Here is a 26,160-nt window from a genome sequence, read left to right as displayed (position 1 = left end):
CTCGATCCCAGGACCCCGGGGTCATGACCTGAGCCGAAGGCAGACGCTTAATGACTGAGCCACCCAGGCGCCCTAATGACTTTGTTTTTTAAATGATTTATACACCTAACAAACTTTATACTCAGTCCAGTATTAAAGTTTAATACTGCTAAGATATTCATGAAAAACTGTGGGAATTTAAGTATGGACTTTCTGACTGGCTAACACATTTCAAACTAAATTTATTATTATTTACATGCAAAAACAAAAGTTTCTTTAGCTCTATTAATAATGAAGCATATTTGTCTTTTTCTGTGTAGGTTTGTCACTAAGCATTATACTGGGAGGTAGGGGAAAATAGAGATTGGTAAAAGGGTACAAATGTTCAAGTATAAGTTGAGTAAGGTCTTTTCAACATCTATTTATGATAAAAATTCTCAACAGGTGGGTGTAGAGGGAATGTACCTCAATATAATAAAGGCCATATATAACAGTCCCACAGCTAACATCATACTCAACAGTAAAAAGCTGAAAGCTTTTCCTCCAAGATCACAAACAAGATGAAGATGCCTGCTCTTGCCACTTTTAAAACATAGTATTGGAAGTCCTAGCCAGAGCAATTAGGCAAGAAAAAAAGAAATAAAAGGCATCTAAATTGGTAAAGGAAGTAAAATTGTCACTATTTGCAAAGGACATGATATATATAGAAAACCTTAAAGACTCCACCAAAAAAAGTTAGAACTAATCAACAAATTCAGAAAAGTTGCAGGATACAAAATCAATACATAAAAATTGATGGTATTTCTATACACTAATAATAAAAAAAACTATTGGGAAGAGAAACTAGGAAAATAATCCCATTTACAATTACAGCAAAAAGAATAAAATACCTACAAATGAATTTAATCAGGGGGATAAAAGACCTGTATACTGCAACTGCAAGACATTGATGAAAGAAATTAAAGAAGACACAAATAAATAGAAAGGTTTTCCATACTCATTAATGGGAGAGTTCTTCCATATTGTTAAAATGTCCATACTACCCAAAGCAATCCATAGATTCAATGTAATCCCTATCAAAATTCCAATGGCTTTATAGAAATAGAACAAACAATCCTAAAATTTGTATGAAACCAAAAAAAGACCTCAAATAGCCAAAGCAATCATTAGAAAGAACAAAGCTGGAGGCATCACACTCCCTGATTTCAAACTAAATTACAAAGCTATAGTAATCAAGATAGTATGGTATTGGCATTGGTTATGATCTCAGAGTCGTGAGATGGAGTCCCGCATTGGGCTCTGCTCTCAGCAGGGAGTTGGCTCAAAATTCTCTCTCTCCCTCTCCCTTTGTTCTCCCTTGCTTGTGCTCTTTGTCTCTCTAAAATAAATAAATAAATCTTTTTTTTTTTAAAGAACTCCTACAACTTAACAACAAAAGTCAAGTAACCCAATAAAAAAAATAGGCAAGGACCTGAATAGACATTTCTGCAAAGAAGAGATACAAACGGCTAACACCATATAAAAAGATGCTCAACATCACTAATCACTGGAAAATCAAAACCATGAGATATCACCTCACACAGATTAGGATGGCCACTATCAAAAATCCAAAAAATAAAAAATGTTAGTGAGAATGCAGAGAAACTGGAACCCTTGTGCACTGTTGTCTAGAATGTAAAATGATTACAGCCATTATGGAAAATAGTATGGAAGTTCCTCAAAAAATAACAAACAGAATCACCATATGATCCAGCTATCCTATATCTGAGTATATATCCAAATGAACTGAATACAGGATCTCAAAGAAATATTTGCACATCTGTGTTCACTGGAGCATTATTCATAATAGCCACGAGGTAGAAGTAATCAAAACATCCATTAACAGATGAATGGAGAGGGGTGCCTGGTTGGCTCAGCCTGTCAAGCCTCAGACTCTTGATTTCGGCTGAGGTGATGATCTCAGGGTTGTGAGATCCAGTCCCCTATCGACTCCACGCTGGGTGTAGAGCCCGCTTAAGATTCTCTCTCTCCCGGGCGCCTGGGTGGCTCAGTTGGTTAAGCGACTGCCTTCGGCTCAGGTCATGATCCTGGAGTCCCGGGATCGAGTCCCACATCGGACTCCCTGCTTGGCAGGGAGTCTGCTTCTCCCTCTGACCCTCCTCCCTCTCATGCTCTCTGTCTCTCATTCTCTCTCTCTCTCAAATAAATAAATAAAATCTTTAAAAAAAAAAAAAAGATTCTCTCTCTCCCTCTACCCCTCCCCTTTTTCTCCCTCTCTCTTAAAAAACAAAAACAAAAACAGATGAATGGATAAAGAAAATGTGGCATATACATACAATGGAATATTATTCAGCCTTTAAAAAGAAGGAAATCTTGTCATATGCTACCAAGGGAATGAGCTTTGAGGACATTAGGCTAAATGACATAAATCCATTACAAAAAAACAAATACTGCATGATTCCATTTACATGCAGTATGTAAAGTAGTCAAGCTCTTAGAAACAAAGTAAAATGATAGTTGGCAGGGGCGAGGGCAGGGTGGAAAGGGGAGTTGTTCAGTTAGTAAAAAGATTCAGTTTTGCAAGATGAAAAAGCTCTGGGTATATGTTGCAAAACAATGCGGTATAGTACACATATAGTAGTTAACACTACTGTACTATATACTTAAAAATGTTTAAGATGGTATACTTTATATGTTATGTGTTTTTTACCACAATTAAAAAAAAAAGATGGCACAACCAAAAACTCATGGACAACATTTACAACAAAACTAGGTGAAAAGGTATCCCCAAAAATACTGCAATTGGAGGAAAACTACTAACAATCACAAAGCCTGCAAGTATCAGCATCTTTTGTGCAAGAGTAAGAAGGAAGCAACAATAATGGCTTGAGAAGAGCAGACAAGAAAACAAGAGTACCCCAAGATAGCCAGCAAGTATTCACTGGAAAGCTGAATGGCCAATTTAAAAACAGCAACTAAAAATGGAAGAGCAAGGACAACACTTCCACAACAAGAACTAAAATTGCTGGAGCAATCTAGCCCCTCATACTGGAGAAACTACAGGGAGTGGAATCAAAATCGAGCAGGAAAGGACTTACACTCCCTGACTTAAAGACTTACAATAAAGCTACAGAAATCAAGAAAATGTGGTACTGCCATTAAAATCAATAAATAAATCATATTAAAAGACAATAAAAGGAAAACCTTAGAACTGTCTCAATAAATACAGAAAAAGCATTTGATAAAATACAATACCCATTCATGATTAAAAACAAACAAAAAAATAAAAACAAAACAAAACAAAAACCTCAGCAAAGCACAAATACAACTTCCTCAATAGATAAAGAGGATTTATAAAAAGCCTATGGCTAACATCATACTTAATGGTTAAAGACTGAATGTTTACCCACAAAGATTCAGAAAAAGGATGTCCGCTATCATGACTTCTATTCAACACTGTACTGTAAGTCCTAACTAGTGCAATAAAAGTAGAATACTGTCTTTATTTGCAAACAACTTGCAAAAAAAATCCTAAGAAATAAAAAAAAGGCACTAGAATAAACGAGTTTAGCAAGACCTCAAAGAGTCAGTATAAAAATATTGACTGTATTTCTATATACTAGGAATAAAAATTAAAATAAAAAATATCAAATGCCATAGCATCAAAAACTATGAATATTTAGGGTCATTAACAGGTAAATGAATAAGCAAATTGTAGTATATCCACACAATGGAATATTATTCAGCACTAAATGGGAAAGAAAACCGCTGATATATGCAACAACATGGATAAATCTCAATTATGTTGAGCAAAAGAAACCAACACAAATAATGATATACTACAGGATTCCATTCCTCTGAAATTGCAGAAAAGACTAATCTATAGTGATAGAAAGGAAATCAGTGCTTGCCCAGGGCTAGGAATGGGTATCAAAGGTTAATGTGAATAAAAAGGGTGCAAGAGACCTTTTTAGAGTGATGAAAATCTTATTTTCATTGCAATGATGCTTATATACTTGGGTTACCAGAATTATATGTCTTCTTTAAATTCTTCCTACAGTCAGAATAGAATTTACCATAATCTACCATAATCTATGGAAGGATGAAAAGAGTCCTGACACAACTCATCTGTAATATATACATTCCTCCTATATTTCACCATGCTCTTCTAGTCTGTGTTTGGACAGGTATTGTGACACAAATGTGCAGTATCTCAAGGCAGCCTATCTTATCTTTGGACAATTATCATAGAAGACCTTTCTGAGAAACTAACATGAAATATTTAATTATGCATGTATATTATCATAATCAATTTATCAAATTCTTTTATTTTAAAAATGACACTAAATGTAGTATGTGAATTAAAACTGAGAAGACAAGTGTGTCTGTTAAAATTTAAGATTAGTTATTTTTCTCTCTTTTCTCTCTCTATATATACCTATTGGTTTTTCATCACAAAATAGATAGGTATCTTTAGATGAATTTGAATAATTTAAAACTCCAGAGGATAGGAAATGTGTTGTTTTTAGATACACCAGGTTGAATAGTGTACCTCAAAGATTCATGTCTAGTAGCTAAAACCTCAGAATGAAACCTTATTTAGAAATACAGTCTTAGAAGATACAATCAGTTAAGATGAGCTCATAGTGGATTAGGGTATGCCCTAATCCAATGATAGGTGCCCTGGTAATAAAAAACAGAGACACAGGGCGCCTGGGTGGCTCAGTTGGTTAAGCATCTGCCTTTGGCTCAGGTCATGATCCCAGGGTCCTGGGATCGAGCCCTGCATCAGGCTCCCTGCTCCCTCTCCCTCTACCCCTCCCTCCTGCTCAAGCTCCCCCCACCTCAAATAAATAAATAAAATCTTTAAAATAAAATAAAATAAACAGAGACACAGATAAACACACAGGGAAAATTACACATGAAGACAAAAGCAGAGACTGTAGAGTTGTAGCTATAAGTCAAAGAATGCTGAGGATTGCAGGCAACCACCAAAAGCTAGGAGAGAGGCATAGTATAGACTTTCCCTCAGAGCCCTCCAGAAAAAAACAACCTTGCCTAACACCCTCATTTCAATCTTCTAGTCTCTAGAACTGTGAGAGTAAATTTATGTTGTCTTAAGCTACTCCCAATTTGTAGTACTTTGTTATAGCACTCCTAGAAAACTGAAATATTTGGTAATAAATACTTCATTACATTAAAAGGTATTTGATTTTGTTTACATGAAAGAAAAACTTGAGAAAAAAATCTGTTTTGCTGTAATATCTACCTGTTGGTCACAGTCTACCTACTTGGGATACAGGATAAATTTAGTCCCATTTCTACTTAACAGTCCTTCAAATATTTGAATACAGCTAACAAAAATCTTGTCCCCCTGCCTCCTCCTCTATGCCTCTCTCCGATGCCCCAATCTTCGCTAAATATTTTCAATTTATCCCATGGATCCCAATATATATATTTTTTACATGATTAAGAACATGGACTCAGGATCTATACTACCTGTATCCTAATCTAGTTCCATATCTATTTGCTATGTGACCCTCGGAAAATAACATTACCTCTCTGTGCTTCATCTTTTCGCATCATTAAAAAGGGATACTATTACCTACCTCTTAGAGTTCTTACGAAAAAAATGTAAGTTAATATACATGTAAAATATTTCAACAAGTGTTTGGCATATGGTAAATACTATATAAATGTTGATGATAACGGTGATGACAACCATGATGATTATAACAAAATGAGTATGTGTCGGTTTGTCTAAGTAGTACTCAGAGCTGAATATAAACTGGAGATTACCGAGCTGATCTAATTATATAATGTAGAGAACTGCTGCTCTCGATAACTGGACCACTAACAGTGAAGTTTGGTGTCATATTAGGTCTTTTGGTGACCATAGAAATCTTGATTCATTGAAATTACTTTTGAATGAAACATGTAAATCTTTTTTTTTAAACATGTTTTGATACTATCATGTATCTATACAAAGGTGTTTCAGACTCAAGTTATATCTCTGTGAAATTTCTTTAGTCAGCCCAGCACATTCACTTTTTACATCCTATGTCTGTTACCCACTGTATTTATATCACTCTGTTTTTTCGGGGGGGGGGCTGGTTTTTAGTTAGGACATATATATATCATAAAATGTGACCACTTTAAGTTAACAGTTCAATGGGTATTGACAAACTCTCAATAAAAACAATTTCAGTAAGAAAAACAAAAATTAAAAAAATGGATATTATTTGTGTTATACTAAAAAGCTGCTCAAGAAGTTCCTCCAGAGAATATTTTCCAAAAAAACTTCATTAATACTGATATAGGTCTGATTAAATTTTTAATTTATTTTACCAACTGGAGTCAAAATTTCTACTTAGAAAAAGTCTCAGTCAAAACATGCTATAAACACACTACTGATTTTGGTACCAATCCCATTGCATTCTGTATCAAAACAATCTGCTTGGAACTTCAGCAATGTGCCTAGCACCTGTTCTCTACTTCCTTGAGAATGTCATCTCAGGGGAAATGATTAAAGCAAAAGCACAAGGCTAGAAAACCAGAAATTCTGACTTTTCAGGTACATATAATTGACTTACTCATCTTAACAGGGTAGAAGCTGACCAACAGAAACTTAATTTACCTGTTCATAGGTAAAATTAAGATGAGGATCATATTCAACTTGCAGGTCCCAAGCTTCCCATCCTCAATTTACAAAATCTGCTTTTTAGCAAAAGATAATTGTTTAAATGTTGTTTACTTGTTCACCAGAAGACTTACGTCATAATGCAAAAATAATCAACTAGAAAATCGAAGCTCATCAAAATAAGTAGATCTGATTGTGTCAGTATAGACCAATTTTCAAAGGATAAGGAAAATAAAAACTGCTCATTCACTGAAATGAAAGCATGCAGGAAATTATTCCATAAAAGGCTTTCATATTTGATCCATTTAGTATTTAATCAAAGAAGTCTGTTTATTTCAACTGAAACAAGGCTTTTTTGGTTATTCAAAAATTTAGGTAGGAATGTAACGTGATTTTCTGATTTTCCAGTATAATCTCCTATTATTCAATAGGTTTATTTAGAACACACAAACTATTTTTTTCCGGAGTTAAACTTAGAAAAGCGCCCACGGGCTTTTACAGCAGTTAAAAAGAATGCATTTAAAATTGAACAGAATAGAGAACAAACTATACCATTAAAAATAATAAATCAACAATAGCAATACAACTTTTGTCTCTATTAAACTAAAAATTCATTGATAATGCATAAATTCAATGATTTAGAGAATAAATGCCAGGATTAAGAAAAACAGAAAAGAGCACAAACTGAAATTAAAACTAAATGTATAATTTTGCATTTTGTGAAGCTCTTTAGACTGCCTCTTCCTACTTAGTAAAATGTCTTCTTTAATAGCAGTAAAGAAAGAACTATAGGGAATCTGAAATGCTGTAAAAACTATATAGTTGCGTATCAATATTTTTAAAAAGAAAGCCTTCTCAAGTCTGTATCTCCAAATACCTACCAAATGTGCCCTCACCCCAAGCACCATTGACAATCACCCCAGGAATTCACTCTCATCATCTTTCACCTGGATGACAGCAGCAGCCTCACCACCTCACTTCCTGATTCCTGTTTCTCTTCACTCCAACATGTTCAAGCCTCTGGCAGTATGGAAATAAGCTCTGCAAAGTTAAAGTTCATCATGCTAACTTTCTTGATCAAAATCATTAAATGATTCTCTCAGTGGCTACATAAAAAAATTGTCTAAAAGTCATTACTTTAGGAACTTCCACATCACCCAAGATGGAAATAACAAGGACTGAATTTACCCACCAACTTGTAACAACTAAAAACCAGAAAAAAATACACGAAACAACGGTTTTCAGACACTGACATCAGGCAATAGAGGACAGTGAACCCTGAGAGAAAGTATACAAATAAGTGCGCCCTACAATTGCCCCAGCTTACTCCCTGGTGAGCATTTCCAGACTGCAGGAAGGGGTAAAGGGAAATCCAAGCAGAGTCCAGCAGTGTCCCTGAGCTGAAGCAATAGAGTTGGGAGTCCGGGAAAGCCAAGAAGGTTGGAGTTCACAGGGCAAAGTACCAAAGAGAAGAGAGAGTCATAGGAAGAGAGAAGACCAGAGATCCACAGTTGGTCTCTTGAGTCGTCAGCTAAATACTCATATGAGAAAACCACCTGAGGCCAGGGAATAAACCACATGAAAGGAACAGAGAAAATGATTTCCAGAGCTCACAAAAGGCAGGAATAGTTTGTGTTCCCAACAGATGGGGAGCAGGGGGGAACAACACCTCTTTTAATTCCTTACGCTTCAGGCAGAAATTTCAGAAGGGTATTGCCTCACTAATGTGGAAAAATTAGCCCTAGACTAATTGCTGCTGTGGGCCCACCTAACAAAAATGAAAAACAAGACTCAAAAATATCAAGCCATTTCCAAGTGATTTAATTACATTTGAGGACAAAGTTCAAGAATATATACAAGAACATAAAAATATTCAGCACTCAACAGAGTAAAATACTCAATGTCTAATATCTAGCCAAAGACTACCAGGCATGAAAAGAAGCAGAAAAATATGAGCCATAATGAAAAGAAAAACCAACCAACTGAAACAAACTTCAAATCAACACAGATTATGAAATTAAGAGATAAAGACATTCAAAATTATTATGAGTATGATGCATATTTTCAGGAATAGTGACATGAGTGAGCCTGGGTGGCTCAGTCGGTTAAGCATCTGCCTTCAGCTCAGGTCATGATCCCAGGGTCCTGGGATTGAGCCCTATGCTTCTCTCTCTCCCTCTGCCACTCCCCCTGCTTGTGCGTGTGCGCTCTCTCTCTCTCTGTCAAATGAATAAATAAAATCTTAAAAAAAAAAAAGGAATAGTGATAGGAAAAATATACTGGATAGAATGAACGAATTAGACACTACAGAAAAAACGATTAATGAACTTTAAGTTATAGCAATAGAAACTCAACAAAATGAAACACAGAAACAGACTGAAAAAAACATGAACAAAGCAGCAATGAGCTGTGGAATAACTTCCAATGGCCTAATATGCATGATTAAAGCAGTGTAACAAACTCCAAATACAATAATAATAATAAAGAAAACTACATCAAGGCATATCATAGTTAAATTGCTTTAAAAAGATATAAAGCAAAAATGTTAAAAACCATAGGAAAAAAGACACCTTCTATATAGAGTAAAAAAAATAAGAATGACGGCAGAGTTCTCAAAAACAATGCAAGCTGGAACACAGTAGAACCACATCTTTAAAATACTGAAAGAAAAAAAAAATCAATTCAACATTTTGGGCCCTATGGGCATGAGATTAATCTCCCCAACCAAGAATCATCAGACATCCCAGCCTGGGGAACACTTTTGCCACATGAGGCAGCACCAGCATGAACCAGTAGGAGAACCACATAAACCAAAAAGACCAAAATAACACTGCAAAAGCTCTGAAAATTAAACCACCACTAGAACAACAACTCACAAAATTAGACCATATTCCATGTGTTAAATCTAAACAGAATGACTAATTGCCAAAATGTCCAGGATATAATAAAAAAAATCACCCATCCTACCAGGAACCAAACCTGAATGAGAAAAGACAGTCAACTGATGTCAACACAGACATGAATCAGATACTGGAATATCTGACAAGGATTTTAAAGCAGCTGTCAGGGGTGCCTGCGTGGCTCATTCAGTTAGGCATCTGACTCTTGATTTCAGCTCAGGTCATGATCTCAGGGTAGTGGGATCGAGCCCCACATCAGGCTTTGTGCTCAGCGTGGAGTCTGCTTGTCCCTCTCCCTCTGCTCCTCCCCCTGCTCATGTGCTCAAACTCTCTAGCTCTAAAATAAATAAATAAAATCTTTAAAAAGATAAAGCAGCTGTCATAAAAATTCATCAATAATCAATCACAAATTATCTTGAAACATGAAAAAATAGAAAAAATAGAAAATATCAGGAAATAGAAGTCATAAATCAAAAGAAAATTCTAAAACCAAAAAATACAAAATAACCCCCATAATAAATAAATGAATAAATAAATATTTTTAAAAATTAAATAACCAAAATAAAAATCTCAATGGATGGGTTCAACAGCAGACTAGTTATGGTATAGGTTAGAATTAGTGAACTTTAGGACAAATCAATAGAATTTACCCAATCTGAACTAAGAGAAAATAATGAACTAAGAAAAATATGAAGAACAGAGCCTTGGGGAACTCACAGGACAATAACAAAATATCTAGTGTTCATAACACTGGAGTATTAGAGGAAGAGAGGGTGGGACTGAAAGAGTATTCAGAGATAATAATGGCTGAAATACTCCCAAAATTGGCAAAGCAACAAAAAATTTCAAGAAGTTGAGTGAACCTCAAACAAAATAAACTCAAAAGCAATTTATACCAAGACACCTCATTATTAAACTTCTGGAAACTAAAAAGGAAAAACTCTTGAAAGAAGCGAGAGAGGGGTGCCTGGGTGGCTCAGTCGTTAAGCGTCTGCCTTCAGCTCAGGTCATGATGCCAGGGTCCTGGAATCGAGCCCTGCATTGGGCTCCCTGCTAGGTGGGAAGCCTGCTTCTCCCTCTCCTACTCCCCCTGCTTGTGTTCCTGCTTTCGTTATCTCTCTCTGTCAAATAAATAAAATCTTTAAAAAAAAAAAAGAAGCGAGAGAGAAAGAACACATTGCCAATAGAATAACACCAACTCAAATGACAGCAAACTTCTCATCAGAAGTCATGGAGATCAGAAGTGGCACATTTTTCAAGTGTTAAAAGAAAAAACTGTCAACAATGAATTCTATCTCCAGCAAAACTATTCTTCAGAAATGAAGGGAAAATCAATGTTTTCGGATCAAAAAAACAAAGAATTTGTCACTAGCAAACCTACCCTTAAAGATCAGCTAAATTGTTCAAACAGAAAGGAAATGCTACAAGAAGCAATATTGAAGCATCAAGCTGAAAGAACAATGGAAAAAGTAAAAATATTAAGTACACAGAGTAAATTGTCATTCTCCTTATGAGTTTCATAAATCATATTTGATGATTAAAAATTATGACAATTTAATTCAATGTCTGAATACCTTCTATAACATTCCCAAATACTTGTTCATCCTCTGCCTTAACATCTGAAGTGAAAATGAAATCACTACTTCCCAAATTATTAAATAGTTCTTTCTTATGTTGAAATAGTTGTTCAGAATCCAAGTCTCCCTAGGACTGGGGTTTTATTTTTGCTCAGGTCAGTCATCCTCAGACCTAGATCCAACATTTGTAAGTGCAGGTACTATACGTGAAGCATATAATCCTAACAACCTATGAAATAAAAATATTAATCTCCATTTTACACATAAAGAAATAAATATCAGATAATGTTCCCAAAGTCACACTGTATAAATAAGTGGCAGACCACAAATGTGAATCCAAGTCATCCTAAATCTACTACTCAAATGCTTCTCAACCAATGGCTAGTGTCCTGAGGTCAACTGAATCCAAACTTCTTCCCAGTGCAATATCATCCACTCTCATCCTTATTCCAATAGGCTTCAGGATCACTTAAAATTCCTCTGTCCTTGAAGCATATTGCTTGCCTGACTTGCAACCTTTATTTAGTTGCTGTACTGACAGGGCCCATGGAATGGGAACTGCCAGAATCAACTCTGCTTTCAACATAGAACTTAATCTGTATATGACCCTAGTAAATATGTCTAGTTCTAGGGCACTGGCTCTTTCGATTCCTTCTATTCTACTGAAAGAAACTAGACCATTTCAGGGCAAGTCCAGAGATATAATAATTAACATTCTTTGTACTCAATGTAAACAAGCTAAAAATAAGCTCAACCATCTCCCACAAGTAATCAACTACTTAAAGCCAACACTGTGTCTTCTCAATTTGCTTTCCATTTCCCTTCTCATGTCAGTCACTCTTCTAAGTCCAAACACTTTCTTTTCTCAAAACACTACAATCTTTTTTCTTTACAGCCTTAAAGACATCAACAGTAATTATGAATAGAAAAAACCCAAAATATAAATATCTTCCCACAGTAAATACCTTCAAACTAATCTAAGAAAGTCCTCACAGATACACACATACACCATTAAGTCTTGTTAAAAAACAAACCAAAAAAAACCAACCACTACATCAAGAGATCTCAGGCTTGTCTTAGCTCTCTCTCTAACTAGTAACCTTAAGCAAATTCTCTAAATTCTCTGAACCACGGTCTCTCACAGAATAATGATCTCAGGTCCCTTCTGGCTCTAAAACTCTACACATGATAATACCAGAAAACGTGAAATATATACATTTTACCACTAGAGGGCATAAAACTATGATTGTTGACGAAAACCTCTCCCAGATAGATTACCTTGCTAGGAAAACTATACTATTTAAACTATATGAATTTAAACTGAGCCTCAATAATTTGTCTGCTGGCAAAGAACTCCCGGCTACTGCCTAAACATTGTTATTTTGTATTATGTAGAATAAAAGACTTCTTTCTGCACTGGTTAAATTTATCTTAAACCAAACTGAAGATCAAAAAGACATGCTTATTTTGTAATACTGAGACAACAGCAAACTTGCAAATGAAACAGAAGTAGAAGAAGAAGAGAAGAAAGAACAGAGGTGTAAAGAAAAGAGAAAAGAGGAGGAGGTGGGTGGGGGTATGGGGTAAATGGGTGATGGGCGTTAAGGAGGGCACTTGTAATGAGCACTGGGTGTTATATGCAAGTGATGAATCACTGAATTCAACCCCTGAATCGAATAATACATTGTATGTTAACTAACTTGAATTTAAATATCCCCCCCCAAAAAAAAAGAAAAGAGAAGGGAGGAGAAAAAGAAGCAGCTTTTTAAAAAAAATTCTGCAGCATAATAGATCTGTGCCTTTCAAAGCATTTTAGAAATATATTACCATTATATAACAGAATATTTAGTCTCTGTTCATAATATAGCAGAAAAAAATACTCCCACATGAACATTTCAGACAAATTTCTTAGAAACAGCTTAAAAACACTAAAAGTTAGCAGTATCAATAATAAATCCATCTTTTTAGAATGAAAAGAGAATAGCAAATTTAAAATAATTCCTCTCTACTGTGACTTGCTGTATCACTTTATGCTTTTTAAGTTTCCCTCCTATTGAAGACAAGTTACTATGTGACAGGTACTTAGTTTTAGCATAAGAATTTTAAAATAGAACATTTTTAAACTAAGGAGAAAAGTTATTGATTGAATAACAGCAAAGGTTAGCATGTTCATCTTTCTCAAACAAGAGATTCCTTTTTGTTGCACAATGCAACCAGGCATTATACACATAAATTTTTTATTAAAACTCATTCAACATGTCCCTATCAATGGGTTCCCTAACCATAAGTCAGTAAAGAAGGCAAAAAAATCTCCATGTTTTAAAGACTCTCCAGCAATCTGTGCCTTACAAATCGATCAGGCTTTTAAAGAAACATAGATGCCAAATTTCTTCTCAAATATTTTAAACATGTCCTCCACCTACAATGTTCTCCCCTTCACAAATCCATGTTCTTCTGCATCTCTTAATTTCCAACTCAAAGTTCATCTTTGAGCAGAACTATAGCACAGATAATCTTAGCCATATATTTTCTGCCCAACCCTTCTCAAAAATCAAACCTCCTATCCTGCAAAACAAAAACCAAATTCTAGACTGGTTATAATATACTTTACAACAGGCTGTTTCCCTTGAAACTCACCTGAAAACATACAATAATATACTTTACAACAGACTGTTTCCCTTGAAGCTCACCTAAAAACATACATTGCCTTCTCCTACCAAATAAAACATCATCTTTCTCAAGCTCCTCGTGTCATCCATCTATACTCCTTATTGAGCACATCTGCAGACACAGCAAATAAAGACCAATATGGGATTTTCCATCTTTTCTGTAAAACCTGTATCTTCTCCTCCATTCCCTGTCTCAGAGAGTGGCACCTTATCCATCCAGGCATTCATTGTCTCTGTTAGGATTAGGTTTAGCAGCATATGACAGAAAACATAAAATATTAGCAGTTTAAACAAAATAGAGGTTTATTTCATTTCATATAAAAGAACCCATAAGTAGGAGTCCAGGACTGACAGATCTATGGTCTCAGGAATCCAGCTTCTTTGGATTCACCACTCCACTACCTACAGGGTTTGGCCCTTACTGTCTTGGTTTAATATGTCTGTTAGAGCTCCAAATAACACATCCATGTTTCAAGTAGAAACTGAGAACAAAGAAGGGCACAAATTATTTAAGGAGAATTCCTAGAAGTACAATATCACTTAAATATCACTGGCTAAAGCCTAGTCACATAGCCATACACAACCAAATGAGAGCCTTACTTAAGTGGTAATTGTACTGCCGAAAAGAAAAAAAGAAAAAGAAAAAGAAAAAACAAAACAAAACACAGTTTTGTTTCTAAAGAAAGAGAAGAAAAAATTGGTGTTAGGAAGAAACTGGTAGCTTCTACTAGAGTCTGCCCATTAGTCTGACAAAGTGCCAACACATTGTTTAGAACCATCTGTTAACCAGGCACATGGGGAACTCCCTGGGAATGAAACCATGAGTGTGGGGTTATGAGAGGTAGCTGTACAGAAAGAGCCTTTTCCTTGTGCAACGTACATGTGCTTTCAGTACCTTCATCTTGCCCCAATCCTAGATATACCACTTCTTTTGATGATGGAATTCTTTTCTCCTTTTTTTTAAAGATTTTTTATTTATTTATTTGACAGAGACACAGTGAGAGAGGGAACACAAGCAGGGGGAGTGGGAGAGGGAAAAGCAGGCCTCCCACAGAGCAGGGAGCCCGATGAGGAGCTTGATCCCAGGATCCTGGCATCATGACCCGAGCCAAAGGCAGACGCCCAAAGACTGCGCACCACCCAGGCGCCCCTTAATGATGGAATTCTGCTTACAAGGCATGCCCTGCATAGGCAGCTCATATCACTGGTATCCAGTACTTGGATATTTGTTCTCTGTCAGATACAACAGCAAGCCTGAAGCCTTTTTCCAAAGTAGAATATTTGTTTGCCAAAGAGGATATAGCTTAGCTCCAAAATCAAAGGGCCCTCACAATGATTCTTCTTTCAGAGCCTGCAACAAGCTCCATACAGTAACCTAAGGACAGCTTTACAGATTACTCAATAAAGGGGTTGTAACAGTACACTTACATGTAGTATATTCTGACTGTAAATCCAAAGAGACCCACCAGTTATTGTATGTTCTTTTTTTTTTTTTTTTTTCCCCAGGCACCCCTATTGTATGTTCTTTTGATAGCAGGGGATATAAGACATAGTAGTTTAGGGCGCCTGAGTGGCTCAGTTGGTTAAGCGACTGCCTTCAGCTCAGGTCATGATCCTGGAGTCCCGGGATCGAGTCCCGCATCGGGCTCCCCGCTCAGCGGGGAGTCTGCTTCTCCCTCTGACGCTCCCCCCTCTCATGCTCTCTCTGTCTCTATCTCATTCTCTCTCTCAAATAAATAAATAAAATCTTTAAAAAAAAAAAAAAAAGACATAGTAGTTTATCTTCTACTTCAGAAGGGACATCTCAACATATCCCAAAACAATCTCAGAAACTTCATGAAGGTGTCAGATCCTAAGAATTTCTGTGTTTCGGGGCACCTGGGTGGCTCAGTTGGTTAAGCGACTGCCTTCGGCTCGGGTCATGATCCTGGAGTCCCGGGGTCAAGTCCCACATCGGGCTCCCTGCTCGGCAGGGAGTCTGCTTCTCCCTCTGACCCTCTTCCCTCTCATGCTCTCTGTCTCTCATTCTCTCTCTCTCAAATAAATAAATAAAATCTTTAAAAAAAAAAAAAAGAATTTCTGTGTTTCACATACCCATCATCTAGGTCTTTACAAAGGATCTAGGGTGCCTACTGGTTTTCTATCACAAAGTACTGTCAATCAGCATGATGTCATCACTGCATGGGACCAGTGGAATGTACTTTGAGATTGTGAGATGAACAAAATCCCTATAGACTAAACTATGGCAGAGAGCTAAAAAGCTGATGTAACTATGGAGGGAATATGGTGACACTATACTACATTGTTGGCTATTTCTAATGTTTTCTGTTAAGAGAGAGAGAATGTGTGTGTGTGTGTGTGTATATATAATGAAAGGCACTTGATAGATCAATAGTTAATCACCAGGTGTCAGGGTCTATTTCTAGTAAACAGACCACATATGGAGCATCAAATACAATTAGAGTGGTGGAAGCAGCTTACGATCATACACCATCATTCTCCAGGATCTACCTTCCACACAGGCAAAACAAGAGTTAAAAGCAGCCTGAAACTTTCCACCCCTGAACGTTTCAAGTCTTTAATGGTGGCACTAATCTCTGTAATTCAGGATATGAGACTGGTTTTGGCTTATCTTGGTAGAAAGAGAAAGCTCCAGGGGGTTACTGGCTCTTCCTACCATAATGGCTCTCAATCCATGGATACAGAAACCAATTGGGGGATTCTCCCAGCTGTCAAACACATTTATCCCAGGGGCGCCTGGGTGGCTCAGTCGGTTAAGCATCTGCCTTCAGCTGAAGTCATGATCCCAGAGTCCCAGGATCAAGCCCCGCATCGGGCTCCCTGCTCAGTCGGGAGTCAGCTTCTCCCTCTGCCTCTCACCCCACTCGTACTCGCTCTCTCTCTTTCTCTCTCTCTCTCTCTCCCTCAAATAAATAAATAAAATCTTTAAAAAAACACATTTATTCCAAATATGCACTAAGAAACAAGATATAACCACAGGATGAATTCATAGGCTCACCAGGTCCACTATAAAATAGTTTCAGGCCAAAGCTTCATTCCATACCTGATTTCCATAAAGCTCCCATTCTGCTTGGTGAGACAAGGTGGTATCCTGAGTCACTAGGAACTAGCTTTAGCTCAGGTCCCAATAACCCCTGAAAGGTTTGAGTATTTTCCCTTCCCTGATGAAGTTATATTCATAAATGGCCAAAGATCCCTTTCTTTAGGGAAGGCTATAAAGAAAATTAACTATACCTACCTGTGATATCACCAAAAAAGGAAAAAAAAAGTTCTGCCTCAAAGGAAGGTACTTTAGTGAGCTGCTCCTACATAACAGTCTTAGGGACACCTTAATCAATTTGCCTGCCATGCTAACCATGCCCACCTTGCCTCTGATGCTTAAGTTGTTACTTCCCTCTGCCATTCCAGGATCCCACTGAATTCAGGGATACCATCTTATAATAGCATCTCTCATAGTCATACCAAGGCTAGACAAGACAGCCACTACAGCACTTTTTAAGGATGCTGCATTCCCCTCATCACTGTATTTTCTTAAAGACAGTAGAGAACATCCATCTTGGGGACATAATTAGAGATCAAGAAAGCCAGCCAAACATAATATATTCACCCCAACATTCCTAACTCCCCAATTCTGGCATCTCAACTTTATTCAGTGTAGATCACTACTGAACCAAGGTTGTAGTCAACCAAATAAGCAATTAGAACCAGTCCTTGCTGCTTGAGCAATTACCAAATCTGAAATCTCTCATTAAGTGAACTACATTAATAAATTCAGCCCAAACTAAAATTAGATTCCTCCTTTCCTGGTCTAGCGACCTCAAAATCCAATTTCATGTCTACTTCCTAGGTTTTTGCTAAAATAATTGAGTAAAATATTGGCAATTATTTTGATCCATAAAACCTGTCTTTCATTTTTAAACTGGCCCGTTGGACTTGCTGAGATCTGACCTTAGCTATAGGTCTGAAGACCAGGAGTTGGTGGGGATGGGAATGAGAACAGCCCTCGCTCTATAAGGTAAGGTCAAGGAAAGTGGGATTGCTTCTGCTGACAAGGGAAACTCAGTAAAAGTTACAGAGTAAGAATACCTGGAGTCAATCCAAATACTCCAAGTGTCACCATTCCAATTCTTGGAATCTCACTCTTTCCCAGTCAATGCCCCAACATACACCCAAGAAACCTGATTAAGCTGTGAATTCAACCTACATTGTAGGTTCAACAACTTGTTGGATCAGACTCTGCACCTGATTAAAAGATTCTTTTAAGCCAATCACAAAACTCTTTAGTTCTCTAACCATAACTTCAGCCAAGATTTTAAAACTCTGGGGCGCCTGGGTGGCTCAGATGGTTAAACGTCTGCCTTCGGCTCAGGTCATGATCCCAGGGTCCTGGGATTGAGTCCCACATCAGGCTCCCTGCTCCTTGGGAGCCTGCTTCTCCCTCTGCCTCTCTCTCTCTCTCTGTCTCTCATGAATAAATAAATAAAAAATTAAAAAAAAAAAAAAGATTTTAAAACTCCGATGCCCCTGCCATTTGCTTTAAATCAGAGTTTCTCAAGCTCAGTGCTACTGACATTGTGGGCCAGATAACTCTTTGTTGCTATGGTGGAGAGAAGGCGGTCCTGTACAGCGGCATCCCTGTTCTCCACCCACTAAATACCAGTAGCACCCTCCTCCCCCAATTATGACAACCAAAAATGTCTCCACACATTGCCAAATAGCCCCTAGAGTGCAAAATCACCCCAGGTTGAGAACCACTGCTTTAAACTCTGCAGTGGAGTTAAAAATAGTCAATCCTCTCATAATCTTCATATTCCTTTGTCTCCTAAAATACATCACCACTCAGTCCACCTAAGCATTGCCTTCAACAGGTACGCCAATCCAGGTGACTGCTTTGAAAACAAGTGACTTTTACCACTAGGCACCTTGGACTGATTACAAATGACCCTTCCATATTTCTTGAGGATCTGCTGCCTATAACACTTTTGGTATCAATTACTGTATAAGTCCAAGATCAGAATCCATTCTAGGTAGTTTAAGCAAAAAGGGATTTAATACGAGAATCAGGTGCTCACAAAATCACTGTAAAAATGGAGAGGCAGGCTCTTATCTATAGAGTGAATGAGCTCCCAGAAACAACTCCTAGCCCATAGAACCATCCTACCTCAGCCACAATCAGGAAAGCTGTCACCATCACTGCAGGGAGCTGGCAAACAAGGAAGCTGCTGCAGAAATAGAAAGCCACCCACTTAATTAGGAAGCTACTGCACAAATGGCTAGCTCAGAACCGTTCTCTCTCTCTCACAGTCCATGCCAACAAAATTCAAATCCACCCCCACCTCTATCTCCGTGTGATTCAGTTGCAAATCAGAGTATATCTGAAAGGTGGAATAAATCATGTTCAAAAACAAGGTAGCTGGTAGGAAAGAATGTACTGGTCAGGAAGACTACTAAGTACTCTCACTCTGAAAGTTACGTTTCTCATTGTCATTTTAAAAATGTTTTTTCCAAGAGGCATACTGAGTTTTGACCTATAAATAATGCAATTTCCTGAGTCTGCATTACTGAAAACTAGATTTCACAGTAAAATAAACACCATCTTATAGGAACCTCTTTGTGTGATCATCTGGCCTTCCATAAAAAAGAATTCCCTGCATCAATAACAACCATGTACCTGTTATGATTTTGAAATTCAATATTTTCCCATACCTACTACAACAGTTTTGCTTTAGGTCCTCCTCATTTCTCACATGGACTACTGCAATAACTTCTTAACTGTTCTCTCTGACTTCACTCCAAATCATTTTCCTCAGTGCTGCCAGAATTTGTTCAGTTAACTGACTTCTCATCACATTCAGGATAATGATTAAATTCCTAATAACCTGAATCTTACCTCTCATCCATACCCTTATGCACACTCTAGTTTCAACCACCTTTGTACAGCACCCCAAATAGGTCCATTCAAATTAATCTATCTACCTTTGAATATGTTGTCCCTTCTGCCAGAAACTCACCTCATCAATCTTATCTCCTTTTCTCCCATCATCAGGTTAACTCTTACACATTTTACATGATTAAGTTCAAGTGTCATCTCTTTTTAGAAATGTTTCCTGACACCTGTGTCCCAAGACTAACTTCCATAATATCTTATTCCAAATCTTTAAGGGGGAAAAGTCCAACAGTTATGTAATCTCCAGAAGGACTTAGCTGCTTTAAAACATAAGAGAAATAAATGAATTGTTAGGCTCATTCAATGCTGGGAGTATTAGATTGAAACAATCGGGAGAACAAAGAAGCTAAGGGTAGATCAGAACAAAGTTAAAGTAAATAGCTACGGAATTCTAACTAGGAAGGGGAAAAAATTATGCTAAAAGGGAGCTGAGAGATTATTTCACTCTATTGTTGAAAATATCCAATTATCTTAAAACTTTCTTTTTCTTTACACTGAGTCAAAATCTTCTCCAAATATTCTCACCACTTGACATCCCCTATAATTACAAAGAATGTCTATTCATTCCTTAACATATACAAAGCTGTATGAAGACAATAATCATGATTCTACCATCCTGCCCTATTTCTTCTAATGGAACTGAAAAATCTTCTCATTACAGATTGCTCTAATCCTTATTACATGTATCTAATTAGAGTTACACAATTTAAGGAATGTGAAAAAAAATAGGCTCAAAATAAGAACTTTTAAAAGAATTAAAATGCTAAGAGATAAGAAAATTCATCTTAGGAAAAAACAAATATTTTATTTGTAAACAAATTAATGTCTAAATGAGCAGTCTAAAAACTCACAACAGATAATTTAGGAATTAAAGATAGGTATGAGGTACTCTAATTTCTTTACTTTCCATAGTAAGTAATCAGCAAACACTCTACATTTGATAATTCAAGAAACTGAAGTTTAATAACATAATTTAAATTATCTTCTAGACTAACAATATTAACACAGCAAACAAATTATCAGGAAGTAGAGGGACAAGTTAATTATTAGGTTTACTAAATTGCCCATATTCCGTATTGGAGAACCAACTAATGCTGTCTAAAGTTATTCAATATAGTCATTCCTCTATTATGTGTCCACCAATAAAACAAAAACAAACAGAAAAAAAGAGGTCTTACTTTAAGACAATAGGAATGAGGATGGGCAAGGTAAAGGAGACTTTTCACTTTATACTCTTCCAGTTACTAAGTCTTTTGTTTGAAAACTAAACAAAAACAACCAACTAAAAATAAAAGTTATTATTACATATAATATGGAAAAAAGTTAAATTTGTCATTATGTACTGAAGAAAATAAAAAGCAAATGGAACAATCACTGACAAGTTTAGATAGTTTCTTCTATTTATTACTCTGAAAGTATCATCACTGTAAAACCACAAAATGCACACTGCTACAAGTCAGAGACAGTGATGCCTCTACCAGAAGCCAACATGTGCTGCTACTTCCTGATAATATTTATGAAGGGAAAAAAACTCTGAGCCCTAGAGATGTTACCATATTTTATAATAATCTCTGGGAGGAAAGATAACTACCAATTACTGGATTTCTTGTCCTTTAACACAATACATACAACAAAGCTATTACCAAGACCCACGGCTTCTTCTCCTAAGTTCTCCCTTGAATTCATTCCCTCCTCTCTACCACCACTCTTTTAGGCTTTCACAATTTCTTGCCTTAATTTGTATCCCTACCTCCCATTTCTCCCCCTTCTGTGCACAGATACCAAAACAATCATTATAAAACATGTAAATTTGATTATGTCACATCCACATTTAAAACATGTCAGTGGTTTCCCACTACCTATAATTTAAAGTCCAAAGTCCTTGGAATGACATTCGAGTCCCTTCATGATCTGGCTCCAGCCCAATCTTTCTGGTTTTGTATTTTCACACATCTCCATATATATTCCATAATTCAGGCCACACCAAAACTACCTGCAACTCTTCTAAAAGGTTATCCATTCTTAGGATCCCAAATATTTATTTATGCTCTTTCTTCTTCCTACGAAGCCCCCTAAACCATTTTTTAACTTCAATACCCTTATTTCTTCTTATAGATACAATATAGAAATCACACCGCCTTGAAAGTCTTCTTGTGTCTCCTCTCCTCGCACAGGTCTCTGTGCTCTTCCTAGTGTCCTGTTTATGCCTCTATCATGTCTCCTTTCACTTATTAGTTTCTGTTTGCTTGACTGTCTTCTCCATTAGAATATTATCTTTTAAGATCAGGAAGTGTGACAGTTCTCTTTGAGTCAGGCAATTTACAAAAGCAATATTCAAAATGACAATGTCTTAACTAATTAAATTAGCACATGATATGTCTAAAAGCTGGTATCTACAGTAGGGAACTTAATATTGAAAGGATTTTCCCCACACAAAAAGGAACAGCGGAGAGTTGTGCTTCTGGTACAGCTAAGTAAGCATCTACCAGATCAATCCTCAGAGATAACTATAAATTGTAAACAAAATACAAAAATCAAGTACCTAAAGACACCAAAGAGTGACCAAAAGAAGGCAAATATTAGAGGGGAGTCAATACTTGGAAAAGAGTGGTACTGGGTGAATTTCTCATTTACAGCTTTTTCCTGAGGGTAGGTCCAGTTAGCACCACAGGGATACCTAAAACTCCATGTAAACCTCACAACCTTACCATCTTGAAGAACCAGAGGACAGAGTTCAGAGAGACCACAGATGCTGAAAAGAGGAGTCTCAGAAAGAGGAGAGCCAAAGAAACAAACAAAATCTAGGTACAAACTCTAATTTTCTGGCTGACCTCTAAACCGCATATGCAAGGAGTAAACTGTAAGAAGCCTAACTAAGGATAAAAGAACTAAATTAGGACCACCACCCAAGAGGCAAAGCTTAGAATTTGAGTCCAATCAGGTTAATTACTTGCCTGCTAAACATATGTATCAACACTCTTTGAAGGAATATAACAGAATTCAGAGACTCCACAACTTCATATTCACAATGTCCAGGATACAATTCAAAATTCTTTGACAGGGGCACTTGGGTGGCTCAGACCCTCAGATCCCAGGATCCCAGAGTCCTGGGATCGAGCCCCATGTCGGGTTCCTTGCTCAGCGGAGAGCCTGCTCCTCCCTCTGCCTGCTACTCCCCCTGCTTGTGCACTCTCTCTGACAAATAAATAAAATCTTAAAAAAAATCCTTTGACAGACCAAAAAAAAAAAAAACCAGAAAAGGTGAGAGAAAACATAACTAATAGAGACTAAGTACAGATTGATCAGATGTTAAAATTAGTAGAAAAAGATTTTCAAGCAAGTATTAGGTCTACGCTCAATGATACAGAAAAAAATATGATCATAACAGGGGCACCTTGGTTGCACAGTTGGTTAAGCATCCAACTCTTGGTTTCAGCTCAGGTCATGATATCAGGGTCATGGGATCAAGCCCCATGGGCTCTGTGCTCAGCGCAGAGTCTTTGTTGGTTTCTTTCTCCCTCTCCCTCTGCCCCTTGCACTTGTGCTCTCTCTCTCTCAATCTCTCGAAAATAAATAAATAAATAAATCTTTAAAATAAAGAAAAGAAAAATATGATCATAACAAATAAAAAGAAACCTTAACAGAGCAATAGAAACTTTAAAAATAACCAAACAGAAATCCTAGACTGGGGGAACTTGGGTGACTCAGTTGGTTAAGCCTCCTCCTCTTGGCTCAGGTTGTGATCTCATGAATTGTGGGATTGAGCCCCATGATGGGCTCCTCACTCAGCGGGGAGTCTGGCTGAAAGATTCTCTCCTTTTGCCCCTCCTACCATGTATGCACACATTCTCTCTCTCTCTCTCTCTCTAAAAATGAATAAATCTTAAAAAAAAAGAGAAATCCTAGACTGAAAAATACAATATTAAAATTTAAAATTCACTGGATGTGCTTAACAGCAAATGAAGATGAATGAGTAAAAACTCAGTACAGTTGAAAACAGATCAATAAAATTGAATCTGGACAAACAAAGGAAAAAAAGATTTAGGGGAAAAAAGGGAACAAAAACAAAAGAAACAAAACCTTAGGGCCAGCAAAACTACTCACAAAATTAAAAGAGGGGCTCCTGGATGGTTCAGTCGATTAAGCATCTGCCTTCAGCTCAGGTCATGATCCCAGGGTCCTGGGATTGAGCCCCACATCAGGCTCCCTGCTTAGCAAGGCTCTCTGCTTCTCCCTCTCCCTCTGCTGCTCCCCCTGCTTGTGCGCCCTCTCTCTCTCTCTCTGTCAAATAAATAAATAAAATCTTTTTAAAAAAATGCTAAAAGAATTTCTTTGGACTGAAGGAAAATGATACTAAAGAGAAACTTAGATCTTCAGAAAGAATAAAAAGCACTGGAAATGTCTGGGAATACATTCATTAATTGAACAAATACTTAATAAGTACCTAAAATAAACAATGTGTTTTAGGCAATAAATGTGTTTCATTAACCCTGTATGTAAATCATTTTTATTAATTTATGCTATATTTTCAGGGATGTTTTATCAGTTCTTATACGTTCCAGCTATAAGTCTGTTTACTTCCTCCTATAGACTGAATGTTCATGTTTCACAAAATTCACAGGTTCAAATCCTAACCCCCTATGTGATAGTATTAGGAGGTGGGCCTTTGAGTGGTGATTAGTTCATATGGATGGAGCCCTTATGAATAGGATTATTGCCCTTATAAAAGAGACCACAGAGAGCTCCCTTGCCCCTTCTGCCATGTGAACACACAGCAAGATGGCTGCCTATAATCAAGGAAACATCCTCATCAGACATTGAGTCTGCCAGCACCTTGATCTTGGCCTTGATCTTGAAGTTTCCAGCCTCCAGAAATATAAGAAATAAATGAATGTTGTTTATAGGCCCCCCAGCCTATGGTATTTTTGTTATAGCAGACCCAATGGACTAAAACACCTCTACTAAATTGTACAATTTAAAGTTTTATTCATTTTATGAAACCAAGAATATAAGTAAAAAGTAACACAGTAGGTACACACTGTTGAATAAATACTTTTACTTACTGACTGACTATAAAACCTAACAAGCTAGAAATATGGACAAAATTGTGTTTCCTCTCTGTCCCATGTTCAATTCCTCAATATGTCCTGTCATCTGTCTCCTAAATATATCTTGAATGCATCCACTTCTTTCAATCTTTATTGTCTCTACTCAAGCCATCATCATTTCTTATCTAGATTACTCAAGCTATCATCATCTTACCTATTTTACTAGTTCCCCCCATCGATCTATTATTATTCTCACAACAGACAAAAATTGGATTCTGTCACTGTCCTTCATTACCTCCCCATTGCACTTTGAATAAAAATCCCTTGCACCTTGAATAAAAAATGAATTCCTTACTAAGCTTACAAGATGTGTGTGATCAGGTCCCTACTTCCACAACCTCATTCAACCCAGTCTAATCTTAACTTCACCCATTATATTTCAGCTATAGAGCCCCTCCTTTCAATTCTTTGAACAACCCAAGATCTTTTATACCTAAAGTTCTTTTTATAGACCGTTCCTTCAAACTGCCTTAATCCCTCTACCCTGTCCATCCCCCTGTGCACATTCCACCACAAATTCGTATGTTCAAATCCTAATCTGCAATGTGATAGTACTGAAGGTAAGGACAGATAGGAAGTAGGGCTTTTTGGAAGGTAATTAGGTCATGAGGGTAGAGTCCCCACTAAAGGGATTAATGCCCTTATAAAGAAGTTGCCAGAAAGCTCTCTTGCCCCATTTCCACTATATAAGGATACAAAAAGAAGATGGCAGTCTATAACCTAGAAGGCCCTCACATCAGAACCCAATAATGCTGGCTTCCTAATCTCAGATTTACTGCCCCCAGAACTGTGAGACATAAATTTCTGTTGTTTATAAGCCATCCAATCTATGGAACTTTACTAAAGTGGCCGGAACTCAGACACCCAGTTATTTACACAGCTGGCTCCCTCTAATCCTTTACATGTTTGTTTGTATGTCACCACTTCAGAGTGCTTATCCTGACCACCTTGTCAAAAATAGGAATCCCCATTATTCTCTACTGTTGCACTATTTTTCCCTTTATAACACTTGTCACAAATTCTAATTATGGTGTTTTTTTCTTTTGTTTTCCTTTCCTTTGCTTTTTATTGTCTGAGACCCCTATAAGACTATTTAGCTCTATGAAAATAGAGACCACATCTGCATGGTTAACCAGGATGCCCAACAGCTAATACAAGAATACTGAAAGTGCTTAATAATTTTTTTTTTATTTTATTAACTGAAAGCCAAAAATAGGCTCAAATAGTCACACATCTCAAATATTGTTCCATTTTAATGGTTTATTTAACATCCCAGTTTACCATTCTGGGGAAAGAAGGTCTCAGGAGACTGACTTAAC

The 26,160-nt window shown here is 37.0% G+C and overlaps 1 protein-coding gene and 1 long non-coding RNA gene across 4 annotated transcripts in view; both read right to left on the bottom strand.

The window, feature by feature from the left end:
* The window catches only part of SBF2 (SET binding factor 2), a 434,906-nt gene that overhangs the window by 343,550 nt on the left and 65,196 nt on the right, over positions 1-26,160 (bottom strand). The gene's annotated exons all lie outside the window — the stretch shown is intronic.
* On the bottom strand, positions 4,987-18,112 carry LOC145716193 (uncharacterized). Its single transcript, XR_014138694.1, has 2 exons — positions 13,787-18,112; positions 4,987-13,733 (listed from the first exon to the last, which is right to left on the bottom strand). It is a non-coding gene; the product is annotated as an uncharacterized LOC145716193 (long non-coding RNA).

Source organism: Leptonychotes weddellii, chromosome 11, assembly GCF_054177405.1.
Source record: "Leptonychotes weddellii isolate Sample4059 chromosome 11, ASM5417740v2, whole genome shotgun sequence".
In the NCBI taxonomy this organism is placed as follows: domain Eukaryota; kingdom Metazoa; phylum Chordata; class Mammalia; order Carnivora; family Phocidae; genus Leptonychotes; species Leptonychotes weddellii.
Note: the sequence above shows the minus strand (reverse complement) of the source record. Positions and strands in the feature narration are given on the sequence as shown.